Here is an 18,813-nt window from a genome sequence, read left to right as displayed (position 1 = left end):
ATGTGCCTACTATGGCAATCTGTGCTCTGGGGGAAAAAAATCAGACAATGATTTAATTTCCTAATGGCAAGTGTTACAGCTTCCAAAAACCCTAACAAAACAAACCTTGACAAAGCTAAATGGCTCGCAGCCAAAACCTGACCAATGGGCTCTGCCAGTGCTTGTTTAAGTATACCGTACCTGCGCATACAGGTACGGTAAGAACAACAGGTAAGAAGATCCCTGACCTTTGTTCATTTGTGAAAACATTTACAAGTACTCTTGTACCGTTCCCCCTGAACTCAGGTATAAAGTCGAAGTTATTATTTAGTGGTTTGAAACACGCTCAAAAGGTGAAAAGGCTACATGGCGCTAAAAACAACTCACTGCAGCTGCTTCCGACTTTCACTGGAAGAAGGACGTGAGGCAGGCAGCACTCCGAAAATCTGGAATGTTATCCATACTACTACTCCTGCTCTACTTTCAAAAACCGTTAAATATCGTCTCTTCCAGCGATTCTGTCAACTACGATTTGAACGTCATTTGCTCCTTCAACTTCCTTCCTTTCCTTTCATGCTGCTCGTTGTGCCACACTCTAATCACGTATGTGACGCATCCTAGAAATTGTACCAAATCTGCAGGTTTTGCATTTATATGTATTGTGTGTGTATCTGTAGATATTCATACACAACTATATATACACACACGCACAACACGATAGGTGTCATTTGCATCTTATTTTTCTCTCTGTGGTTTGCTCTATCTGCTGAAATTCCTAACAATCCACTTCTGGTAAATCGCGTTAACACCCCTTGGGCCTAATTCGAGCAAATAGACAAAACCCCATTAAATAAATAAATGCTAGCGAAATGTATTCATAGATCAAGTGAAGGAATAATCAAGACCCCCGAGCCCCGGCTACTTTTAAACTTTGCTGTACAAAGCAGGAGGGCATGGAAAGGAACATAATAGGCATATCTCTGGGGCATAACAGAAAGTCCTCGTAAAAGGTGTGAGGAATCATAAGTAGGGCCTAAAAAGGATTCTCGGTTGGGCTCGGAATCGTTACAATAAACCAAGGGTTGGGTTGCGGTAGGCGGTGGGAAGAGATACTATCCCTTCTTCCTGGACTGAATAAAACGCCCATGGAGTCCTGTAATGCCGAAGCCTTATTAGCGAATAGCAGGGATGTCCACCATAACCGCTAATGACGTAATCTACACAAAATATAACTAGTGCCAGAACAGTCTGGAATGTTGTAGCTCATGTTTTTGGAGGTAGCGCTCCAAATGCTTCTTTTTCCCCACTAAATTTCAGTCTTTGAAATCATAAACATTTGGGTGAGCACGGACAAGACCGCCTCGATGCGTGCTCCATAACCTGCAGCACACTGCGGCTGCCTTGTAAATGGCCACCCAACTCTTTCAGGTTACAAAGAACGGAGCAGCAGGCGTGTTAACCAACTAAGCTGCCTACCCCCAAGACTCGGGAGGCACAGGAGTCTTACCACACATGTTTGAAAGCACGTCCTCCGTCATGGTTCAGCGCCAGTAGGCTTCGGCGTTTTATAAGCCTCTAGAAAATCGATTGTGGGGGCAGGGGGTAGAAATGCGTGTGACACGTAGTGAGGGGGGAGGGGTGCTGGCTGCACAGGGAAAGCCCACGCAAGAATGGAGGGGTGAAAGGTGCTGGCTGCACAGGAAAAGCCCACACAAGAATGGATGCCGCCTAAAGTGACTTGATTATGATTATGGCTCTAAAATAACGTCTCGAGTTGAGTTCCGTGGATTGGAGTTGGCGTTTCAGGGCTGCGTGGGAATTCAAGCCAAAGCCTCAAGCAACCTGCAGCACACTGAGGCTGCCTTGTAAATGGCCACCCAACTTTTTCAGGTTACAAAGAACGGAGCAGCAGGCGTGTTAACCAACTAAGCTGCCTACCCCCAAGACTCGGGAGGCACAGGAGTCTTATCACACATGTTTGAAAGCACGTCCTCCGTCATGGTTCAGCGCTAGTAGGCTTCGGCGTTTTATAAGCCTCTAGAAAATCGATTGTGGGGGCAGGGGGTAGAATTGCGTGTGACACGTAGTGAGGGGGGAGGGGTGCTGGCTGCACAGGGAAAGCCCACGCAAGAATGGAGGGGTGGCGGAAGAGGTTGAAGGCAAACCCACTGGCATATGTACAGAAGAGGGGCACAGGGAAAATATATTGTTGATTACATTGCAAATTAATATATACTATTTATTGCTCATAGTTGAAAAGCTTTGTCATTGTTGCAATGGTTTAAATTATGGGTGCAAGGTATGTCCAGAATAGAAGACTTCATCCCATCAGCGTTGAATTTGTAAAAAAGTACAATTTAGTTTAGGAGTATATGAATATAATTTATATCCTGAAAGTATGTCATGGGCCTGCCTCTCCTGGACCGTTGCTTGACACTCTAGTTTAAAAGTCTGAACAGCTAAACACATACCTGACTCTTAAAGCAGGCACTCAAGCCACTGAGCTACCCTTTATATGTTAACAGTGATAGGACAACCACAGGGAAAGAAACGGACGGTGGATAACGTCGGAGCTGGGGGCATGGAGGGTGACAGACTGTAGAAGCTGACAAGAGCCTAGAGAATCAGTCCCTGGGGAGTGTGCGGGGAGAGCAGAGAGGGAGGCCCAGAGCAGGGAGACAGTGACGGAGCTCAGCTGCGATGAGTGAGATCCGTCCGTCTCCTTTTCGGCAGCGCTGCAGTTCAGCGCGCGCAGGGCTCTTCGGCGTGGGACGTTGCCGTGCTGGACTGATACCCGAGAGGCAGCAAGTTGTCATAGCACAGTTAATCTGCCACCCCAGGTAGGATCCGCAATAAATCACCCGCCATCTGACGCCCAGCACTCCCCATTCCGGCCCTGCTTTTCTGTAAGATCGGTGAGATGCTATCACGGACCTCATGGAAGATCAAGCTACCCTGCAACGAGAAGTACATTACAGTGCATCTCTGCCTTCGTTTGATAGCCCGGGTAAGAGGGGAACGGAGGCCGGGCGGGACAGCAGAGGCAGAGTAGAGAGGAGGCGGGGGCTTAAGAAGAGGAGATGAAGGGGGGGGGGGGGTGGGGGGAGGAGAAAGGATGCGAGAGAGCGAAGGAGAGACATTTTGGAAGAAGAGATGTGTAAAGAGAGGGAGTGGGTGAAAGTAAGGGGAGAGAGAGTACGATCTGGAGATAGACACCGAGAGGAGGAGAGGGAAGAAGATAATTCAGAAGAGTGAGAAGGAGAGGGAGTTGAGAAGAATGGGAGACAATCAACAAACAAGCACACCACTGCCTTTCTCCGAGGCAGAAATGCCTCGGAGAAACGCAGCAGCGGTTTCAGATTCGGGGGCGTGGCTAAAAAGTGGAAAGAACAGCAAGGAACACGCCCCCGAATCTGAAAAAGACGGAGCCTATTTGGAGGGACGGCTCTCTCCTCCAATGGCTGGCCTCCGTTTAGGAAGCCAGCCAATGGAGGAGAAGCAAAAAGAGAGGCGGGCTAAATAGCCACTCTAGGAAACATTAAATCTCGACTTCCGGTTCTGCCTTCGGCAGACCGGTAGTCCTCGACCTAAAAACGTTTTTTGTAAGCACTGGCAAAGACAAACGGTCTCGTCTATGGGACCTATTGGATTTGTTAATGTTTTTAGCCATGTGGAACAACATCGCGGCCGCTGTGCGCGAGGCCGGGAAAAAATGAGCTATGGACGAGAATACAGTGTCATTTTACAGGCACGCACATATGTTCGATACCCATGCACGCATTTATAAAGGGCACTGTTTTGTCTTTTTATTTACAAGATAAGTCATGAAATCACAACATAAAAAGTAGCGCCAACCGCTGTTTGAAAATGGAGCTCGGAGCGCTTTAAGAATATAATGGATAATCTGGTTACAGGAGTGGGAGGGAGTGAAGGAACACGGCGAGCGGGGAGAAGCGACAATTGGGAGGAACATGGGCGAAGGGCAGCAGCGGAGACCGTGGGGGTCAGAAGTACGCAGTGAAATAGTAACGCAGAGGTGTGGGGGGGGCGAAGGGGGGGGGGGTGTCAGACGCACCCGGTGAAACACCAACCTGGAGTTGATGAGAGACAGAAGCTCAAGGCTGAGAGAGCAACACAAGTATGGGTGGAGGGAGAGAAGTACACGGGGGGGGGGGGGGGGGTTGGAAAAATCACATGCACTCGTGGAATGCTTAAACAAAAAGATTTTTTTAAATTATATATATATATATATACACACACACACACACACACACACACACACACACACACACCTACCTTAAATATTCTTACCTTGCATAGGGAAGGCATCAGCGTGGTAAAGAAGGCATGTGTGTGGTAAATGCATGTGTGGTAAAAGCCTGCATGGTAAAGTCATACAACCTGATAAACATGCATAGAGGCATGAGGCAGATGTGACCCTTGAGCTGCTGTTTGCTGCAGGATCTGTTGCCAGTGACCTACAATATTTACTATTTTATAAAGGGTTCCTAATAATCAAATTCATGAAGGAGGGGTTATTAAGTACATGGTCACCCTTACATGATGGATCCAAAGCAAACTGGAGAAGCCAGATTTTATTCTGTTTTTGTATACAAAATAAACCAACGAAAACAAAACACCTGCAACCTTGTGTAGTTCGTGGAAAAGCTCGCATAATGCAAACAAATCATGCAATTATACGATTATTATATTACTTGCACAGGGCCAACACTTGCATATTCCATTGCCAAACAATAAATGAAAGTAGCCAAGTTATCCAACTTGTGCTAAAGTGTAGTACACAGAGGAAAGCACATTACAAGAGAGCAAAGGAGTGCTTGCTTACAGAACACGAGCATCCATCAGAAAGGCACCCAGCACAAACCTAAACTGCACAGTCTCTGAAGATTTCCCAAAGGAATTAAAGTCTGCCCAGGTGCTTTCGTTTGTGTTACAGGAACAAATATCATTACCAGTGTTAAGAACTTTAAAAGCAGACAGAAATAGAAACAGAAAACATTTGGACATTTTATATATATTTTTCTCTCTGCTTAGGCCCCTGGTCAAGTAGCAAATGGGCCAGGGAAGTTTGTGGATATGCTAACTCATCAAGATTACTCTAGACCAGTCTGATCGCCCGGTTTAAAATCATGCGACGGCTTCCAAAATGAAAATAAATTAAAAAAAAGGCTGAACCATCAGAAAGCTGTTTGAATACCAAGCCCTTGGTTTGTATTTTACCATACCATAGAGTTAATAAAGCGCTCGGCTACCACCAACGGCAGTGTCCCGGCGCGGAGTGATCGGAAAGGGACACGCTAAGGCAATTCGAACAGCCATGTTTTCAACGCCTTCCTAAAAGTAGGTTCTGAGTCTGCTTTCTGCAGATGGTAGGGCATAGCGTTCCAGAGAGCAGCCGCTCTCCCTGCAAAGGCTCGCCCGCCCAGCCTAGCCTTAGAGAAGCGAGGGATATGGAGAAGCCTCTGAGAGTTGGAACGCAAGGTCCTGGACTGATGGTATTTCTGAAGTCTCGGTTTCAGGTATCCTGGACCTCTATCTCTAGTGGCTCTAAAAGCAAGAGACAAAGCCTTAAATTCAATTCTCCTTTTCACAGGGAGCCAATGAAGGCTCCGCAAATGAGGGGAGATATGGTGTCGAAGGGGCACATTTCTGATAAACCTTGCTGTGGCGTTCTGGACTGTCTGCAGCCTATGGATAAGGTAGGCTGGCAAACCTAAATATAAGTTGCTAGCTGGGATGTAATAAGGGCATGGACTATAGTGGCCCAACAGTCCATCGGCAACACATGAAGAAATCTTCGCAAGGTTTTAAGTTTCCAAAAACATGCTCTGGAAACTTGACCTATCTGAACCTTGGCCCACAATTTCGAGTCAAATTTGAAGCCTAAATTCCTGACTGAAGAGACAGGGGTAGGAGGGGGATTCAACTGCGTCGGCCACCAGAGATCAGCCGGTGGGGGTGAAGGTTGGTTAAAAAACATCACCTCTGTTTTTTCAGTATATAATTTCAGGCAATTGTCCGTCATCCAAGAGGAGATTTTAGTTAGACAATGCCTGAAGCTGTCAAACGCCGCCTTGGCAGTGTCTTTAAAGGAAAATACAAGCTGTGTATGATCAGCGTAAGAGATCATTCTCACTCCACAATGTTCCATAATTGATGCCAAAGGAGCCAGATAGACATTAAACAGGGTGGGGCTAAGTGCCGAGCCCTGCGGGACTCCGCATACCATGGGGCAAGAGGAGGAGACATGAGGGCGCAGAAAAACCTGCTGAGACTGCCCCTCCAAAAAAGAGCAGAACCAGTTTAAGATTGTCCCCGAGATACCCAGCTGTGCCAGTCAGTCTATAAGAATCAAGTGCGAAAACGTATCGAATGCTGCGGACAAGTCCAGCAGCACCAGCATGGCACAGCATCCCTGGTCTAGTGATTCTCAGATGGTTTCCGCCACCTCCAGCAGCGCAGTCTCGGTACTATAGCCCACCCTAAAACCAGACTGGGAATCATGCAGGAGATTATTGTATTCCAGATAATTGGAGAGCTGTCTCTGTACTTCCTTCTCCATTAATTTTGCAGGAGCTGGCAGAAGGGCGATGGGCCTATAGTTCGAGTAAGCCAGGATCTGCGTCTTCCTTTTTCAGAACAGGCAGAACAAAAGCATTCTTCCAAACAGAGGGATAACTCCCCGACGTCAAAGAGGCGTTCCAAATAGCATTAAGGTGTGGATTAAAAAATGGGGCCAGCTGGTTTAAAAAAACTAGCAGGACAAGGATCGAGAAGCGAGCCAGACTTAGTTCTAGCTAGGTCTAGCAAGGACACGGTCGGACAGAAAGGTCGGAAATCAGACCAGTGACACGGGGAATCCGCTGCCAGTGAGGAAGGTGTACAATCCTTCGAGGCCGGGAAGGAAGAATATATAGAGTGAACCTTCTCCTGGAAGAAGTTAGATCTCTACATAAATCAGCTGATGGCCTGATCGTGCTCACAGTGGCTTGAGGTTTCATAAAATCTTGCACAATCTTGAACATTTCCTTGGATGAATTATACGACTCTTTAATTTGCTTGGCTAGAAAATTCCTGATAGCCAGGCGTTTGAGGGCATGACATTTTTTTAGTGCACTTTTATATATGCACTTCGCCTCCAGATTGTAAGTCTTTCGCCAATTGCGCTCCAACTTTTTATAGGCGCTTTTCTCTAAGCGAAGCTCCGAGGAAAACCAGGGGGCAGAAGGCTTTTTCCTAGCCAATGTTACCATTTTCAGGGGAGCAATAACATCTAGGGAGGATGCAACCCACTCATTAAAGGAGATTGCATCCGTGCTGGGATCACCTGTCAGCAGAAGTGTGGCGTTATGCAGGATGGGACATAAGGACTTGGAAGAAACTCTTCCAGTTTCTCTTCTTCACCAGCTCTGGTCTCACGCTTTGTTTCTCACCACTTCTTAGCAGGTTGAACGGGACCAGCCAGTGGTCTGACCATGTTAGAGGCAAAGGAGCCTCAACCTTGACTAAAGGGGTCGTTTGAAAAAATAAGGTCCAACATGTGACCTGCCCGATGAGTAGGGGCCGTGACAAGCTGAGTCAAGTTCAGTCCACCCAACATCTCAGTCACTTGCATTGCTAAGGCACAGTCCTCTTCATCCATATGGACATTAAAATTACCCAAAAACGTGAAGTTGGTATGCTTCAGCAAGAGATCGGCTAAAATGTCACCCAGTTTTAAGAGGTGGGCGACTACCAAATCCGGAGGTTAATAGACCACAGTGCTCGCAAAAGTGTACCCTGGGAGAATTTGAAATGAAAAGGACATGGCCTCAATTGACCCCAAATTCTCAATTGTTTTATATGAGAATACCCATCCGTCTCTAAAAATATTAACTATGCCTCCTCCCCGCCTATTATCCCCCGGTTAACCATAGAGATCTTAAAGCCTGCGGGTAGCGCAAGCAAGATGTCCGGGTAAGAAGACCGTCAACCAAGTTTGTTAGAAACATAAGGTCCCAGTGATTGGACTCGAGGGAGAGCCAAATATACTCCGAGTGTTTTGGGAGTGATCTGCTGTTTATCAAGCAGGCTTTGATAAAGGGCTTCCCCACCTCCATATCGACAATAGGTGTGTTGGCATCAAATGCCTCCATCCCCTGAAACCTTTCCCAACCCCCAAACACCTGTGAACAGGACTTACATTGGTAGAACTTAGCTTCATTTGCCAAACAGAAGTCAGGACAAGTGGGATTGGTACAACACAGCACATTCAGATCCTTTAACTGCTTGCTAGCCCAGTTGATCCTTGAACCGGGGACATTAGGGGCAGCGTGGCTGGCCCTGGCCGCGTTCGGCTGCAGACGGGCTTGCCTTAGGCGCGGCATGCCAGCTGTGCGCATCCACGAAGCGTTGTCCATAAATAGGGGGAGAGACCCAGGTCAGTTGCGCAACTAGAGCGCTAACAAAAAGGGCGCCCAAGAGAAGGCACTGCCTCAGGAGAAAAAATGGCCGCCAATAAACATTTAGTCTCCAAGGACCCCACCACCAGCCGCTAAAACGATCAACTATATAGCTTGGCACACAAAATGGGGATCAAAGCATTGAGACCCGCACTAGTCCTAATGTTCCGGATAGTTATCCCTAATAAGAAGAGGTGCGACAGGCTTGGGACACAATCCCCTAGGTCCCAAATCGAGAAAAATATTTTTTTCGAACCGGATGAACGCATGGAGACGAGAGCTACACTTGCCGATACACCTATTTAAAATCATGAGCCCTTTTGACTGATATGATACCCATACAAGAATACACATAATGTGTACATTTTTTGGGGTTATATACTTTGATCACAACTTTATGAATGAATATCCTCTTACATCTTAAGCCCTGAAGAAGTCCGATTGAGGACGAAACGCATTGGCGGTTTCGAAATTTTAAGAAAACGAATAAAGAATTAATTTTAACAACTGAAGACCTTTCTGACTTTCTCTTGGGAAAACAACCACTGAATGCAAATGTATTCCATTATGAACATGGTCTAACAATTACTTATATATGTATCTAACATCTAGTAGCGTGCGGGGCTATTCTGCTCTAACTATATAGCTTGTTCACAGTTGTATCCCAACGACATGTTGGGGTAATACTAAAAAAAAAAAAAAAAAAAAAAAAAAAAAAAAAAAAAGACTGATCCGGATCATTACGGGCACAGCGTTTCATATGAAAACTTACTGAATTCTATGCAGCCTTCATTCCTTCCATTGAGCAAATCAGCCCAACGAACAAGTTACTTACCTTCTGTAAGAGACATCAATTAGTTCTAGATTCCTTACCTTAGAAATACCACCAGGCGTCAGACTGGATCCAGCAAATTTTTTCTCTCAGCAGTACCCTGGATGGAATGGGCGCGCAGTCCTACCGGAGGCTCCTTTTTTGCAGAGGAATAACAAATCTTAATGCAAAGGACGACCCATCGAGAAATGATCCATATTTGCACGGCCCGAACTTTCTTGGCACCCACATAGCTAAGAAAGAGTTGATCGTCCACCAAGAATGGTTTTGTGCGATCCAGATAAAATGATAACCACGTTTTGGATCCAGACGGTGGAGTCTTTCCTCCTCCTTGGAAGGATGCGTGGGTGGGAAGACGGCAGGCAAAGTGATGATCTGTCCTATGTGGAAAGAGGTAACCACTTTGGGTAGAAAAGAAGGCCTAGTTCGAAGGACAACCTTGTCTGGATGGACCGCAAGGAACGGAGGTTTCGAAGATAGAGCCTGCAGCTCACTCATCCTGCGAGCAGAGGTGATGGCAGCCAGAAAAGCAGTCTTTAAAGTCAAGAGTCTGAGGGAACAATTATGTAATGGCTCAAAGGGAGCGCACATAAGAGAAGTCCAGACCAGATTCAAGTCCCACTGGGGCACTACGAAAGGAATAGGAGGAAAGAGGTGAGCAATGCCCTTAAGAAACCTATTTACAATAGGGGACTTGAAAAGAGAAGGCAGAACCGGAAGACGAAGAAAGGCCGAAATGGCTAAAAGATAGCCTTTAGGGGTGCCCAGAGCAGAGCCCTGTGGGCCAAAGAAAGTATGAATAGGAGAACCTCAGAAAGAGGGGCAGGAAGGGGATCCACAGCCTTTGCTATGCACCATGCCACAAATCTATTCCATCTACATGCGTATACTGTCTTAGTAGAGGGACGCCTAGCTGCCAAGATGATATTACAGAATTCAGGAAGAAGGTCAAAAGCTGTCAACTGTCGCCGCTCCATCTCCACGCATGGAGGTGGAGGCTGGACAGGTTTGGGTGGAGGACCATCCCCTGCTGCTGTGACAGAAGATCCTCCCGAAGAGGCAGTCTGATCGGAGGATCGATGGCCATGTTCAAGAGCTCAGGATACCAGACTCTTCGTGCCCAGTCCGGAGCCACAAGAATGACTTGGGCCCGGTCGCGCTTGATCGTCTCCAGCACCCTGGGCAGAAGTGGTATAAGCAGAAAGGCGTATAGAAGACAGCAATTCCACTTGTGCCAACAAAAAGCGCCGCAGAGCGAGTGCCGCCTTGGAAATGCCAATGCACAGAACTGCTGGCATTGCGCGTTCTCCTCAGGGGCTAACAGATTTAACCAAGCCTCTCCCCACTGCTAAAAGAGACCTTGCACCACCTCAGAGTGAAGACGTCATTCAGGATCCATCATGCACCGGAGGCTGAGTTAGTCTGCCCTGGCGTTCAGAGAACCTGCCAGGTGTTGAACCATCAGGGACATGCCCTGATGTTCCAGCCACGTCCAAAGGTGAAGAGCCTCTTGGCATAGTGTCCACAACCCCACCTGCCCAGTATGTTGCAGTACCACATGGCGGTGGTGTTGTCCTTGAACACCTGCACTACCCTTCCTTTGAATGCCTTCAGTGCCAGACAAATTGGCCAGAGCTCCCGAAAAGCTGATGTGGAGCACAGACTCCGCCAGAGACCAGAGGCCTCTAATCTGCGCATCTCCCGTGAGGCCGCCCCATCCCAGGAGTGACCATCTGTCACCACTGCGAACTCTGGTTGGGGAAGGGAGAGGGATCTGCCGTTGACCCAAACCTAGTCCATTAGCCACCACTGCAATTGGTGCGCAGTGCCCTCCGAGATCTGGACGCAATCGAAAAGATTTCCCTGATGCTGCACCCACTGGAACTTCAGCTCTCACTGCAGAGCCCACATATGCCACCTGGCATGATCCACCAAAAGGAATGCAGGAGGCCATAAGGCCCAGCAGCCTCAGGGTCATTCTCACCGAAATCCATAATAGAGGCTGAAACATCAATATCATCGCCCGAATATCCCGGAGTCGCTGCTTGGGTGGATATGCCCAAAACTGCGCTGTATCCAGAACTGCTCCGATGAAAAGGAGCTTCAGAGAGGAAATCAGGTGCGACTTCGGCACATTGATAGTGAACCCCAGTGAGTGCAGGAGGTCAGCCGGAGTCTAGAGGTGGGAGACAACAGCCTAGGGCGAGCTCGCCTTCAACAGCCAGTCATCGAGATAGGGAAAAACTGGAACCCCTGATCTGCGAAGATGAACTGCGACTACTGCCATCACTGTCGTAAACACTGGCAAGGCCAAAGGGGAGCACGGTAAGCTTAAAATGCTCGTGGCCTACCTTGAACCGTAGGTAATGCCTGTAGGCTGGCAGGACAGGGATTTGGAAATAAGCGTCCTGCAAGTCCAACGCTACCATCCAGTCTCCGGGGTTGAGGGCAGACAGGACCTGAGCTAATGTCAACATTTTGAACTTCTTCCGGATGAAGCGGTTGACGTCCCTGAGATCCAAGGTAGGACACAGACCTTAGTCCTTCTTGAGTACCAGGAAGTAGTGGGAAGAACAACCACAACCTACTTCTGGCACAGGAACTCGCTCAATAGCTCCCTTGGCCAAGAGAGCCATAACTTCCTGATGGAGAAGGGCAAAGTGATCTTCCAACATGCAATGGAGTGTTGGTGGCATGGAGGGAAGGGTAGTCTTGAAGGGGAGGGAGTAGCCCCATCGGACTATCTGCAAAACCCACCTGTCCGATGTGAAGTTGTGCCAGTGGGGGAGGGGATGGCAGATCCTGCCACCCACTGGCAACAGGTGGCCCTGAAAAGTCAGACTAGGAAGGTTTGAGGCAGCGGCAGGGGGGGCATTGGTGGACTGACCCTCCCTCTGGCCCCACGACGCTGGTTCCCACATCCCCGGCCACGCAAAGGGGATGTGGCTCTGGGTGGAACTTAGTGGGGCACCCTTTCCATGGCCACAAAAAGGACAAAAGGTAGACTGCATGGGGTGAGAAGTTGCTGCAAGGCCCAAGGACCTGGCCGTAGCCCTAGAGTCATTGAAGCGCTCAAGCGTGTTGTACGCCGTGTTGCCAAACAGGCGACGGCCATCAAAAGGCATGTCCAAAAGGGTAGATTGTACATCCCCAGAGAAGCCAGAGGTCCTCAGCCAGGCGTAGCACCTCAGGGCTACTGACGTGGAATTCATCCTACCCAGCGAGTCGGCGGTATCCAACCCACACCAGATGGTGAACTTTTCTGCGTCTCGACCCTCAGCAACCGCGTGGGCGAGCAAAGCCCAGGCCTCCTCTGGGCACTGTGGCAGCACTTGCTCAACCGTGTCCCACACTGAATGTGTGTAATGGCCCAAGAGACATGCAGTGTTCACCGACCGCAGTCCAGCTTCTTGGATTCCCTATCTTCAGGAGCTGTAGGGAAAGCGCTTGGTTTCCAGAAGGACGTCATTAAGAGCCTCATTGAAAGGCAGCAAGGGCTCTGGAGAGGCTGCTGCCAGCTGAAGCACCTCAGTCAGGAGGTTAGTCCAGACCACCACAGGAAGGTCTGCACTAAGGTAGGAAGCTCCCTCCTCCGTAGCCATGGTAGGGGGAGAAAGCATAATAAGATTTGGGGCAGTATCCAGTCCACTGGAATCACCAAACTCCTCTCTCCAGTCCAGCTCTTCAAGCTGGTCTGCCATAGGGTCAACAGACTCCTCCAAGTCCTCCTCACCCTCCTCTGGCTGCCACTCAGGGTGATCAGGAATGCCAGGGAAGAACAGCGGTACAAAAGTACCCTCCGGTACCAGCGTCAGTCGGGCTCTGTGTCCAAGTCGAGGGGGAGGTGGGGGGCGCGACCGTTGGAGGCACCGATCCAGATCCAGGCCCTGCCCAGTGTCGCAGAGGCCAGAGTCAACGGCATCGAAGGCCTAGAGCCCCCAGCGGAGTCCAAGGGGCCCGAAGGCGCGCCGGCAGTGTCCGGCTGCCCAAAGATGGAATGGAGGGCTTCGCAAAATGTACGAAGCTGGGCAGGGGACTCTCCGACTCCCAGAAAGGGAGGGAAGCTCGGAGCCGTCCAAGTAGGCTCAGAGGGCAGAGCCGGGGGAACGACAACCCTCCGTGTCCCGCGTCAAGTCGACTGGGGAGAAGGCAAAGTGCCACGATTCTTCTTCCCCTTCTTCTTTTGCTTTGACTTACCCAAAAACAAAGACTTCGATGACGAATAGTAGTGGTGGCTCCGTGACCGGTCCCCGCGACCTTCACCTCGACTGGGACCTCGAACGGCGCAGAGCCGACAGTCGGGCCTCCAAAAGCTTTTGGGACCGCTCTCGCAAAGACGTAGGATTCAGAGCCCCGCAGTCTGAGCACGACTTCGGGTCGTAGTCGCGCTCCATGCTCCAAAGTCACACAAGGTGTGGATCGGTGACCAACATCAGCTTGTGACAGGAATCACAAGGCATGAAACCGGGCCGACGACTTGACATCCCTCATGCACCAGGAGTAGTAAAGACTTCAAAAAAGATGTTGACGAAGTCGAAAAAGGTTAATCAAAAAGTGACTAAGGGTACCGCTCTCTCTGGATCTGTGCTGGCTGGTGAGGAAAAAGAAATAACTAACGTCGGTGCTCAGGGCCCGGTTCTAAATAGATACTGCGACGTCATCCAGACGTCGAAAGCAGAGTCAAACGACGCCACCTACCGACGCGCAAGGGTACTGCTGACAAAAAAAATCTCCAGATCCAGTTTGACGCCTGGAGGTAATTCTAAGGTAAGGAATCTAGAAATAATAGTCTATTTTAGATAGACCTGACAGCAATGGAAATGCGAATGAAAAGCAAAGAATGGTAAACAGGTTCTGTGATGGGAAAGAGTGAGGGGGCTTTCCTAGGTTAAAGATGGACCTTCTCATTCTGCAGTTAGCAACTCATCCCTCCCACCGTTCGCCAACTCAGACTGAAAGTCATGCAGCTTTGCAGGATGAATAGGTCCTTTACCCTTACGACCCATTAACCCGCATTTGATTCATAACAAGGAAGTGATCTTATCAGGTTAGCTCATCATGGGGGCGTGGCCAAGCAGACTACAATGGCAGACGTGTTCTGCTGAGGCTCCATGATCGGGCTGGCATATTGCCCACTTCCCTGCGTTGAATCTGGCTGCCGAACCGACACCCTGGTATTGGATTATGAGAAGCATCAAGCGGTGAGCAGCCAACTCAGCAGTCAAGCGGATCCAAGGCGTAAACTGCAATTTTGGTGACCACGACTCTCGGCGGCAAGATGGCGCCCGCCCGCACCTAACTTTAGCTCCTGTAAAACCAGGCTTATGCCGAGGGATGCACACCAAAAGCGTAAGCCAAGGTACAGACGATCAGGACCTCGGAAGCAGTGAGAGGGCGATTCGGCAGCGGTTGCCGTCCGCAATCATCTCTAAAGCGAGAAAGGGGCCGGACACTGGCGACCGGAGGCGGCCCGCCATTTCTGCTGCCAGAGACATGATCCGGAAGACTGTCCGGGCTCGGCGTGCAATCGAGTGGTGCCGAGAGTGACAGCCCTAACAGAGGACCGGGGGCAGTGAGACTGTTCCCACCCCGACCCTGCCGCGATCCAGAGAACTGCTCTCCGCCGGGGCAGCCTGATCCCAAAATGGCGCCAGAGGGTCGCAGCGGCAGACATGAATGAAGACAAGCCCCGGAGCCCACTGTGAACGCGCTGCGGCGACGAAGAAGAGGTGAGCGGCAGATCCCCCAGGTCAATTGGTTCAGAAAGAGCGAACCCCCTACTGCTGCGTATGCCAATTTGAACGCACCCAGGACAGACAGTGCCTGACCCTAACATGGAGGCTTAGAGATCCACACTACACCTGCATCGGCCTGAAGACTGCATCCCCGGTAAGTGCTCAACTCGGCCACAATACCTGCCTGGAATCCTTCCCCGAGCAGAGTACACAGCGAACTGCATCCCACCCCCAGCAACACCCGATCTTTTCAGGTGCAGAGCCAGAACCACGAGGTAGCGGGTCAATCGCTGGGGCGTTCGGAGCAGAGCAGAGTGACCCCCCCCCCTGCCCCCTACAGTGCCGGTGCATCCTCGTCTCCTCGCCCGGAGCGCTCCTCGCGACCAGCGAAACAACCAAGAACAGCACCGGGGCGCCCAATAAGTGGAGGCTGTCACATGCTCCGAAACCACCGGCAGCGCCCACCGTGCGAGGGGTCCCCCCAGACAGCACAATGGGGAAGCCAAATGCCTCACAGCACACAACAGTACCGAAGACTGCACCGGAGAACCTGCCGAATACCAGGACATGGGCCAAAACAACCGCGACTCAGTTTGATCAATCTATCTCAGACAAACTTGACCAGGTACTGGCAGCCATCAAGCTCTCCAGCGTGTCTATGGAGGAGCGACTCGGCGCCCTGACGGACATTAGCCTCATACGGGATGACCATCGAAAACTGGCCGACAAAATGAAGGATGGAGAGATTATAGCCGATCTGCAACCCTCCGTCAAGGCACATCAGACAACACTCCAAACCGTCTTGGGCCGCCTGACCACCATGGAGGAGTGAGTGGATGATTTGGAAGGGCGCTCTAACATCCGCGTGCTGGGACTTCCAGAGGGAATCGAAGGTGCGAATCCGGTGGAATACATGGAAGCATGGGTGAAATCTTTCACTCCCACGGCTGACCGCACAGCATTTTTCTCCATTGAACGCGCTCAAAGGGTCCCAGCCCGCAAACCCCCGCCAGGAGCCACCCTCAGACCAATGTTGGCGAAATTTCTGCATTTGAGACCGCGACACGGTGCTTCAAGCCGCCAGACAATCGGGCCCCCTGCATGTAGAAAATAAACAGATAATGATCTTCCCTGACTACGCACGGGCGGTACAGCAACAAAGATAATTGTTCCAGGAAGTAAAACGGCAACTGCGGACGAACAATATACAATATTCCTTGCTCTTCCCAGTCCGACTCAAAGTTATTCATGACTGCTCTGCCATCTTCTTTGCAAACGCCGAAGAGGCACACGATTGGGCGGATCAACACTGCGCACAACAGTCCAGGGCAGAGACCACGCAAGGCCCAAGTTTTAAGGTGCCACGATCCAGGAGACGCAACTTGAAACAGCAACGCAATGGTAAAAACATAGCGGCAGGGACCCATACCCATGAATCTCCGGACCTGGAGCAAATTATGAAGGAGCGACGAGAGGTTCTGCGAGAAGTGACGGAACTACAGGCCTCCCCACTTGCAGAAGACATATACCGAGCTCCACACCTCTTCTCTTCGGAGGGAGAGGATGACAGCGACGGAGCACTTTCTGGGGTGGATTCAGTCACACACCCCCCTGGTTACCCACCAGACGGCTGATACCATGTTTGATGGACAAACTAATACCCTCTCGGAATAGGGTGAACCGGCTGGTAGTCCCCTAACCGCCTGCACGACCAAGACTTACCCCTTATGCGCACGCAACACATGCCTGATCAAGCACAGTCGAGACGATGGCCACTGATTCTGCAAATGCCCTGCCGGCGACCCACCTCGCTGACATGCACTGCCACCCCCACGTAATATTGTTGTACTCTCCTCTTCTATGAGAGTTGGTTTAGACGTATCGATGTCAGCGATAGGTCGTTGGTATTGGGACTGTTTCCTATCCTCAGTTAACTGTTTGCCACCACAGTACAGTGTAGCCCCTTCCCCTCACTGACCTCCACATAACAGGGTAACCGCATCACACGAACTGGCGACATCGCAACTCACATATGTTTATCACACTGCTAGGGAATCGTCGGGCTCTATGCTCCAGCCGATACTCGCTGCATTAACACACACTGGCAACACCAAATGGCTACGACAATGCAGAACGCAGACATCAGTATCTTAACACTAAACACTGGGGGCCTCCATACACCAAGCAAACGTTACGCCGTATATTCATATACAAAATGCCAGAATGCACGAATCGCGTTCTTGCAGGAGACACACCTAACCACACCGGAAATAGGTAAACTGCAGACCAAATGGCACGGAACCATGTGTGCCACGTCATACTCCGCATACGCACTTGGGGTGCTGATTTGGGTCCGACCAGGAACCCCATTCCAGGAACTCAGAAGAGTGGTGGACAAGGAGGGGAGGTATGCCCTGCTGGAGGGACTCAGATGGGCAATCAGTACTTTTGGGCAGTATATACGCCCCAAATGTCGAGCAAGACCAGTTCTGGGACTGCCTCACAGGTGTTTTAGCCCGATTTGCTTCCATACCTTGGATATTAGGGGGCGACTAACTGTACACTAAATCTTACCCTAGATCGATCCCACCCCCCACCCACTCTCAAGCCCACAAGCAAACGGAACGGTTCAAAACCTGGGTCACGCAATGGGCACTCATAGATGCATGGAGAATGCGTCATCCACAGACTCGACTACTCGTTTCACTCCATACCACATAACTTGCGGGTCCGACTGGATAGATTTTTATGCTCAGCGCCGCTAACACCCAAAATTCAACACACGGACTACCTAGGCCAGGTCATTTCTGACCATGACGCTCACATTCTGCAGTTACACTGGAGACCCACACCATCCCCCAGTACCCACTTGGCGACTACCACGGGACTGCCTGATGGACCAAGTCTTCAAACACGAACAGGGGCAAAGCATACAGGAATACTTCACTGATAACACAGGAACGGCGACATCTACATTAGTGGCCCGGGGAGAATGTACCAAACAAATAGTAGGGGTAAAACGGACACTGGCGCAAGCAGCAACTTAAGCCGAAACGCAGCTAGCCACCCTCACCAAATGAGACGACGCATCCAAGGCAGCAGCTGCTCAAGTGGCAAAAGCAAAGACCGAGTACCTAGCCGCCAGCATCAGTCTCCGTTGGTACAACTTTAGGGCGTATGCAACCTGGATGCATAAGGAGCGGGATAAAACTGGTACACTATTGGCATGGCTAGCCAAACAAGTTACTGACGTGAAACCCATCACTGAGGTGCTCGACCCCCTCGGAAATGTGGTGCGGTCCCAAGCGGAAATCCTCTTGGCGATTCACCAATACTACTCTGAGGTGTACCGTAGCCCAGCACCGACCAGCAGGACGCGCTAGACCACTTTCTCGATCCGTTGACGATTGCTAAAATCACGAAGGCGGAGAGAACTGCACTAGACGCAGATACCATCCGTCGATGTCACCCAAGCACTACATGCACTGGCTCGCAACAAAGCACCGGGGCTGGACGGTTTTCCCCTGGAATACTACACAACCTTCTCCACCTTGTTGGTCCCCCACCTCGTAGAGATGTTTGCGGCCGCGCTAGAGAAGGGAGAACTACCAAGATCCCTCCGAGAACCGGTTATTGTGACCTTGCCAAGTCACGACCCACAACAGATGGCCTCATACCGACCCATCACGCCTCTGTCCGCCAACTGTAAGATACAAGGGAAGATATAAGCGGACCGATATACGCAAATTCTATGACCCCTGTTTCACCCAGACCAATGTGGCTTCGTTCCAGGCAGAAACACGCC

At 50.3% G+C, this 18,813-nt stretch overlaps 1 long non-coding RNA gene across 1 annotated transcript in view; it reads left to right on the top strand.

Moving 5' to 3' along the window:
- The first annotated feature begins 2,303 nt into the window (after positions 1–2,303).
- LOC146812749 (uncharacterized) overlaps positions 2,304–18,813 on the top strand; it is a 143,962-nt gene continuing 127,452 nt past the window's right edge. Inside the window, exon 1 of the long non-coding RNA XR_014965978.1 lies at positions 2,304–2,819. This is a non-coding gene — a long non-coding RNA (uncharacterized LOC146812749). The remainder of the gene's footprint in view (positions 2,820–18,813) is intronic.

Source organism: Triturus cristatus, chromosome 7, assembly GCF_964204655.1.
Source record: "Triturus cristatus chromosome 7, aTriCri1.1, whole genome shotgun sequence".
NCBI lineage: Eukaryota > Metazoa > Chordata > Amphibia > Caudata > Salamandridae > Triturus > Triturus cristatus.
This window is presented reverse-complemented; position numbering and strand designations above follow the sequence as displayed.